Here is an 8,883-nt window from a genome sequence, read left to right on the forward strand (position 1 = left end):
TCTGGACTTTGACTGGGCCATTCTAACACATGGATATGTTTTGTTTTAAACCATCCCATTGTTGCCCTGGCTTTATGTTTAGGGTCGTTGTCCTGCTGGAAGGTGAACCTCCGCCCCAGTCTCAAGTCTTTTGCAGACTCCAAGAGGTTTTCTTCCAAGATTGCCCTGTATTTGGCTCCATCCATCTTCCCATCAACTCTGACCAGCTTCCCTGTCCCTGCTGAAGAGAAGCCCCCCCAGAGCATGATGCTGCCACCACCATATCTGACAGTGGGGATGGTGTGTTCAGAGGGATGTGCAGTGTTAGTTTTCCGCCACACAGAGTAGACTGATATATTAAATATTCCTTTATTGGGTGAGAAAATCAGACCATGCTTTAAGTCATACAGAATAGATATCAGAGCCTTAAACAGGCTGACTTCTGTTAAATGTGTCAAACTGGGCAGAAAGTAAACAAACACATATCATCCTTATAGAATATGATGTAACACTATAGATCAACTTAGCTCAGAATATATAAAGCATATAAACAATTACAGAAATATGATGCAACAAACACAGCAGTGCTACTGATCCAAAATACTCAAAGCTTCATAGAACTGAAACAAACATTTATTTTTAGCTCCATTCTGCTGCTGATACATACTTTAGGTTTCTGAACATTAAACTTGTTGCTGCCTTTCATAGTGTGTAACTTGAAGGCCCTGAGTACTTTCTCCCACACTGAAAACACTGGAATGATCAAATTATTTGAACATTACCTAATAAGACTGATTCAGGACAGACAATTAGTTATGTTAAACTTTCCTAGCAGTCCTTCACAAACAGGGAACAGTCTGTCTATTCTCTCCATCTGTCAGCTGCTGCTGGCTCTTCCTCCTCCTCTTCCTCGCACACTGCTGAGTTTGTCCTGGTGGATCATCAGGGGTGCAAAGCCTCACAGATGATGTGCAGCAGTGAGTCCCTCAGTCTGTCCTCACTCTGGACACTTGCAGTTGTCACACATGGAAATCAAATGTGTGATAAGCTGCAGGATTCAAACACAAGTGTAACTTATAAATACATGTTCATACTTTTATTCCACAATCAGAGAGAAAGAAACAGAGAGAGAGTGCAGGACAGACATACAGGTGACAGTCTCAGGTGTACACACTGCTACAAACAGGAGGATTTAGTGTTATTACGAGTGCTGAACAAGAAGAGTTCCCAGCTGGTACAGTGGACACATGTGTGACTGCTGTGATTAAAGCATCTTTCTTTCAGCTTAATGAGTGTAGGAACCATAATTAAATGTATTGAATTTTTTGATGATCACTGGGGTTTCATTTGTTTGGTTGCTATGGTGATGTGTAATGGGAGTCACGTGGGTGCTAGCGGTGACATTAAGAGGGCGTTGTCAGTCTGTCATTCACTGGTTTTGATTTTGACAGAGAGGAGGGCTGGGTAGGCTAGTTTTTGTTGACCGCTGCACAACATGTTTCGTCTTGTTACATTAGAGCCTGTGACGTTGTAAGAGTCCAAATCTCGAGATGACATTACTCTGTAAACACGTTAATAAACAAGCAAACAATTCCACCTCTCGCATTATTGCTAAAGTTGACAGCGCGTCAGGCAAATAGGCGGGCTCCATCCCCGGGCTCTAGCGACTGTGGAAGTCGCTACAATGAGTGAACCGTCAGCTCGTTCAAACACACGTTAAAGTCCGTTTGGCTCAACACCACCGAACAGAGGCAGCAATATAACATAGCTAACATTAACAGTGCAGTGAATCCTGCTGGTGCCGTGATATTCAGGACTGCAAACCGAGCAGCATCACTGACTTTCAGCCTGTTGTGTTTGTGGATATATGACTGACTTTAATTATCCACAAAATCATCGGATTCTCTGTAAGATTAAGGTCGACTATCTAACGGCGTATAAAGTAAAGACTTTAAAACAAAGTAAACGCTGAAAGTACAAACATCGCTAATGTCTTATAACTTTGCCGGCATGTGGCCAACAGTAATGTTTTAATGTTCCACGTTATTAAACATTTGCACATAAATAAGTGACATAATATTCAGAACTTACTTTTGAAAGTTTACTCTTTGGCCGCTCTGCTTCCACTTCGTTGAAGTGTCTCCCAGTCCCAGTGCACTTGTTAGCATGTTTTGGTCAACTGGTCCGTCCGGTTATTGTCTCCCCAGAAACATTTCAGTTGTGTTTTTTCCTATTTCCGTTGTGTTGTGTGTGCTTTTGCAGCGCTTTTCTTTTTGCAGCGCTTTTCTTTTTGCAGCGCTTTTCTTTTTGCAAGTGTTTTTCTTTTTGCAGCATTTTTCTTTTTGCAAGTGTTTTTTGTTTTTGCAGCATTTTTCTTTTTGCAGCATTTTTCTTTTTGCAGCATTTTTCTTTTTGCAAGTGTTTTCTGAAGTTGCAGTCCGTTTGGCCTCTCAGGGCCACCGTAGGGTATGGCCGTAAGCGAAAGCAAAGCTCAGAAACAGCATTTTTATACATGCTGTAGCGACACACGCACACGTTTTCTCTTCTGTAGAGAAGTTAAAGTCTCCAAACGACAAAAATGTTTGAATTACAAAACACACGGTTCTATAATAATCTAACAAATGTTATTATGGAGATGTTACTGTGGGAAAAGCATTTTTGCAGCTCAGTGTTGAAGCTGCAGTTAACAACGAATAGCTGCATGCTTTCGCTGTAACATATAAAGCTTGGCACAATAACATATATCAAACTGTGAGACATTTGCCACCTATAAAATGCCCTTTATATAGCAAAACTCTCGCTTACGGCCATACCACCCTGAACACGCCCGATCTCGTCTGATCTCGGAAGCTAAGCAGGGTCGGGCCTGGTCAGTACTTGGATGGGAGACCGCCTGGGAATACCAGGTGCTGTAAGCTTTTGCACTTCCACACACAAACTGCAGAGGGCGCTGCTGCTCATGTTTATGCTCAAAGGCATGAAAAGTTAGATTTCTGGGTAATAAAATCTTTTTTCTATCTTTTTAACATGAGAATATTATATTTCCATCTTGTCTTAAACAGTAATCAGATTAATGATGAGACAAAAGTAGAACAAGGAAAGAATAGGCCATGTATCTCACGTTTAAGCAAAATTGATGATTTTCTGAAAAATCTCACACAGATAAACATTTACAGGAAATTACTTTTCCTTCAAAACAAACATCAAAGAGTCTGTGGTTTTCTTTATTGATTGTACTTGAGTAGAAGCTGTAAAGGAACATTTCTATTATTCTCATTTAAAGTGTTTAAGTTCTTAAGCATATGCTTAGTTCTGACACTATAATAGACTGTTCAGTGGAAGTTTCTAAACTAGATGAACTTATTTCAGCCCCAGTAGTTGGAGAAGACAACTCCCTATTGCATGAATAATATACCACTGAAATTTACAAAACAGCTTTCACAAACAAGTTTGAATTTATTTTGGATTTTCTCAAATGCACACAGTGCCAAAAGCACACACAGTCAAATCTTTTCATATGAGGCGCTGAAGGTTCTGCACCTCATAACTCAACGAGCCCTATTAACTTCTCATTAGTGATCATGGCTGACTACAAGTGTTAGTTTCTCTTCGAAGCGTAAAAAGGATTCACTTAAAAGCACTTGTTGAATTGACCAATATTTAGAACAACAGAAAGTCCAAGGAACTCACCGTAAACCATTTTAAGCCATTTTTATACACTTACAGATTTGGTTCAAACAATCGTTTGTAATTACAAGTTGTTTTAATATGTTACCACTTTGCAAAGGACTGGAAGAAGACCAAAGAGTCCCCCTTAGATCAGAGGGAATTTCTTATTACTGTGAACTGAGGATCCCAACCACTTCTGGAAAGACAGCTTTATGGGCAGACTTGACAATGACTGAGCTATATGGCCACAATGACAACAGTATGTTTGTTGTATCAAAGGTGATCCTTTGAAATCTGAGAACACTGTACCAGATGTTAAGCATGGTGGTGGTAGGATCATGCTCCGGGGCTGATTTGCTGGATGGAATAATAAAGAAGGAGGACTAGTAAAGTGAGTTTACAATCAACCATTGAAACTGATCATCAGAGATAGAAAACTTCTATTCAGTGCTTCTCCAAATCCTCATCCTCGACTTATTAGTAAAAGAAAACAAATTTCATAATATAATATGTTCTGATGACATTCAGTTGGATCTGATTTACACATCGGGTCGTGTTTTCGTAGCGTAAACGCTGGGCGTCCTCTCAGAGCCTACGCTCTATCTGCTATTCGTGAACAGAGATACGCAAGTTTCTCCGTGACTGCAGCTGTCAGTCAAAGCTGTTATGATGACGTTTCACCAAAATTTAACATCACCGCGGTAGGAATTAGAATCAAACTTATGGGAAAGGAGACCCCTTGGACATCAATCAGCGTGATGAGAACTATTGAAAACAAAAGAAAGAATCTTTGGAAAGAGAGAAGAGGCAGTCGTTCCATATATCGGTTGTTAAGCTTAACGTGGGAATGCTTTACAAACATTCAGAGATGAACTTACACACTTGCTTTACTTCTCTCTGGGATAACTTTCTCGAAGATGAAATGCCGGTTTGGTAGCGAGGCTCCAACTGCTCAACCAGACCGCCGACAGGTCTCGCACGCCACAGCCACTCTATCACGTGACACATACTGCTCCAACGTGTTACGGTTATGAGCTGAGTTATGCCGTGTCGCAAGTTTTGTGAGATGCTTTCGTGATATTTAATGGATCGGATTACATTTTTTATTTCTCTCTGATATCTGATCCAGTAATTTACGTCAGTATCGGACCGATACGTAATATCAGATCGGTTCATCTCTAATTAATAAACTAATACAAGTAACCACTGGTTGCACTGATGTGATTAGACTCTTGTGAGTCATCAATCTCTCAAATGTCCTTCTCTCTCCTCCAGGGAAACATCTTACCGACCAGAGCTGCAAGCCACTTCCTCCAAATATGATGAAGATGTGAGATTTTCAGCAACAGGGACGCTTTCCCGAGTTTCAGGAAATGATTTGTGGTTAAAGTAGCAGGACTGTCGAGCACATTTTTATATTTCAAGGTGCCGTTTTTTTAAAAAGGAAAATATGACAGCCAAAAACAACAACAACAAAAAAACTCCATAACATACAAACTTCAGTATGAATACTAAGATGAGAGGACAGGGATGAGGTAAAGCTTGCTCATTGGTCCAGTGTTGGCCGTATGCCACATACATGATCTGCTGAGACGGTCATTCAGGCTCCATGCAGATGAACTCAACACTTCCTTTGCTTTGTACCCTGTGCAAGTCTGTCAGATCGGTGCATTTATATGAATATGACACAGTGTTTTATCTTTTTCTGTAAACTATAAACCAAAACTGTGTTTCTGTTTTTTATAATTATATCAAATTCAACATGTCACATCTTGTTGTTGTTTTTCTCTAACTTACTTCATGTCTCCATGTTATACTCTGCAATATTAATGTGATTTGTTCATTTAATCTATTATTGACAGTGAGGTGCTGCTTTAGGTTTTATAGTAGTTACTGTCAAAAGGAAATATTCCTTAAATATTCCTTGATTAGCATCTAGGAAATGATCAGCGAGGCGCTTTTGTGCTTCAGGGAAAGCAGGAGGAGACTAGAGACTACAGGAAGGAGTAGTGACAGTTTTAACGCCCTCTGCAGTTTGTGTGTGGAAGTGCAAAAGCTTACAGCACCTGGTATTCCCAGGCGGTCTCCCATCCAAGTACTGACCAGGCCCGACCCTGCTTAGCTTCCAAGATCAGACGAGATCGGCCGTGTTCAGGGTGGTATGGCCGTAAGCGAGAGCAAAGCTCAGAAACAGCATTTTTAAACATGCTGTAGCGACACACGCGCACGTTTTCTCTTCTATATAGAAGTTAAAGTCTCCAAACGACAAAAACGTTTGAATTACAAAACACACGGTTCTATAATGATCTAACAAATGTTATTATGGAGATGTTACTGTGGGAAAAGCATTTTTGCAGCTCAGTGTTGAAGCTGCAGTTAACAACGAATAGCTGCATGCTTTCGCTGTAACATATGGAATTCAACACAATACTATATTTGAAAGTGTGTGACATTTGCCAAGTATAAAAGGTGTTTTCTAGCGGGCTTCCCTCGCTTACGGCCATACCACCCTGAACACGCCCGATCTTGTCTGATCTCGGAAGCTAAGCAGGGTCGGGCCTGGTCAGTACTTGGATGGGAGACCGCCTGGGAATACCAGGTGCTGTAAGCTTTTGCACTTCCACACACAAACTGCAGAGGGCGCTGCTGCTCATGTTTATGCTCAAAGGCATGAAAAGTTAGATTTCTGGGTAATAAAATATTTTTTCTATCTTTTTAACATGAGAATATTATATTTCCATTTTGTCTTCCACAGTAATCAGATTAATGATGAGACAAAAGTAGAACAAGGAAAGAATAGGCCATGTATCTCACGTTTAAACAAAATTGATGTTTTCTGAAAAATCTCACACAGATAAACATTTACAGGAAATTACTTTTCCTTCAAAACAAACATCAAAGAGTCTGTGGTTTTCTTTATTGATTGTACTTGAGTAGAAGTTGTAAAGGAAAATTTCTATTATTCTCATTTAAGGTGTTTTTGTTCTTAAGCATATGCTTAGTTTCTCTTCGAAGCGTAAAAAGGATTAGCTTAAAAGCACTTGTTGGATTGACCAATATTTAGAACAACAGAAAGTCCAAGGAACTCACCGTAAACCATTTAAGCCATTTTTATGCACTTACAGATTCGGTTCAAACAATCGTTTGTAATTACAAGTTGTTTTAATGTGTTACCACTTTGCCAAGGACTGGAAGAAGACCAAAGAGTCCCCCTTAGATCAGAGGGCCAGAGGTTGCACATAACATTGACTTCTTCTCAGCAGCTGCCCCCAAAATTGCTCTAGATGAACGATTTACGATTGATGCCAGCTGTGCGTTGCCATGTAAATAGTTTGCATTTCATGTGTACCTGCACATGTACTTGCTAAGTACATGTGAACAGATCTTGAATAAAAAAAACAAAACAAAACATACTTTTAATTTCTGTTTTATTGAAACCACTTTACAGAAAGTACAATTATTTACAATGAACTGTACATGCAACACAGCAGTTTTATGAATATTCAACAAGAGCAAGTTTCATTTGGCCCTGGTTTGACAACCACAGTGGGGCACATGTTCACCAAAACAAAGCACACCTTAACATTCCTATCAAGCAGTGTTGTGTCTTCACCCTCACATGATATGAGTAACTCCTGTCCACAGCCTCCGTGACATGGTGATTTTGTTGTTGGTCTTCTGTCAGATCTTCATCTATCCGGTCGTTAAGTGATGACGTGACGAATCCTACTTCCGGGCCTAAAGTAGTCTGCGTTTAATATGGCTTTTGTGTTGTTAACATGTTTAATATTATGTATTTTCTTCTATTTAATCTCAAAAAGCTCCTAAAACAGTCAGTGATCACTGTTGATCTCCCTCGGCTTTTATTACCGCTAATTATTTATTTAAGCTCAGTTTTTAAAACCTTAGGATGTAACTACAGCCCATGCAGCAGTATGTGAATAACTAACTTCGTATTGTGGATGGATTATCTCAGTCGTTCTCCTGGCTGAAGTTTGGTCCTTTTACAGCATCCTGCCATGCGATTACATTTGTTCCTGACCACCGAGAACACTCATGTTAACTTTTATCGAGTGGGAAAAAAGTTAGCTTGTTTATATTATGCTCACATAGCTGTGTCGCTAGCGGTCACGTAGCACATCATATACCAGCTAGCCAAACTTCAGTAACCCTACAAACGTCACTGCTGTTTAGTTTTCTGTCTTCATTTATGTTGGAAGTGATAACAGAGCTGTACGTTTTAATTTGTTTCCAAAACCCCACAGTCAGGACATGCTATATTGTATTTAGATAGAAGCTAGCGAGCTAACTTCCTGCTAACTTCTAACTCCGTTAAATAAATAAATTCCGTTTTCATGGATGCCTGGATGTTAAACTCAATTGTTACACCTGGTAGAGCAGAACGCTGATCATTTTATTAAAGATGAAAGAATTTAGACAGTTTTTCAACTCTCAGTAATGCCATAGTGATCGTTTGATATATGGACCTGCAGCGGAGTTTAGGCCCAGAACGGCTAGTGACGTCAGACTTAACGACGGGATTACTTCTGCACGGGGCACACCTTCAGACTCTGCAGCTGCATAACGAAAGCCTGTAAGATAAAATTAGTGTGTACACATAAGGTAAATGTATACCAGTATTCCAGGTGCGTGATTCATCTGAAAGTTATGTGCAGATTAGCGTACAATGAGCGCAATTTTGTATGTTTTTGGGTGCTATTTTTCGCTTTCGTTGCACTCGCCTTGTCCGAGTCTCACCGTTGCAATCCAAGCCTGACGTCTTCGTTTAGTAATATCGGATACATGAGATCCCTCCCGTTGCCTCCAGGAGAGGAAACGATGAAATGAGAGCCCATTTTCCAGCTTCTTGCCTTCCCTATTGTGTGATCTAACGTTGCAACCGACAACACAGTACGTACAACCATAGCTGACGTTTCCGTGTGCTTTGTTTGGCCTACTGGCATGGTGGGAGGGGGCGTGGCTCCAAAGCCCTGATGTCTGGCTCCGCCTCTGCTCAGTCGGCTAGTGCCTGATAGTGATGTGTGATACCACTGATTTCCTTTACCAAGTAATACCAAGTAATATTCAGGGTGGTATCGACGATACTGATCCGATACCGATACTTTGTACAAAAACTTATTTTATTTATTGTATCTCAAATTATAGCATCATAATGATTACAGGACATCAGATTACTTGTTCTTATCACTTAATAATGCAGAGTTCATCTTATAG

At 40.2% G+C, this 8,883-nt stretch overlaps 3 non-coding genes across 3 annotated transcripts; 2 read left to right on the forward strand and 1 right to left on the reverse strand.

The window, feature by feature from the left end:
• Positions 1–2,778: 2,778 nt before the first annotated feature.
• LOC148096424 (5S ribosomal RNA) lies at positions 2,779–2,897 on the forward strand. The gene has a single exon (XR_015717269.1). It is a non-coding gene; the product is annotated as a 5S ribosomal RNA (ribosomal RNA).
• Positions 2,898–5,702: 2,805 nt separating this feature from the next.
• LOC148096425 (5S ribosomal RNA) lies at positions 5,703–5,821 on the reverse strand. The gene has a single exon (XR_015717320.1). It is a non-coding gene; the product is annotated as a 5S ribosomal RNA (ribosomal RNA).
• Positions 5,822–6,140: 319 nt separating this feature from the next.
• Positions 6,141–6,259, forward strand: LOC148096426 (5S ribosomal RNA). Its single transcript, XR_015717306.1, has one exon. It is a non-coding gene; the product is annotated as a 5S ribosomal RNA (ribosomal RNA).
• Positions 6,260–8,883: the final 2,624 nt, after the last annotated feature.

This window comes from Neolamprologus brichardi, chromosome 23, assembly GCF_056152115.1.
Source record: "Neolamprologus brichardi isolate AB-2024 chromosome 23, ASM5615211v1, whole genome shotgun sequence".
NCBI lineage: Eukaryota > Metazoa > Chordata > Actinopteri > Cichliformes > Cichlidae > Neolamprologus > Neolamprologus brichardi.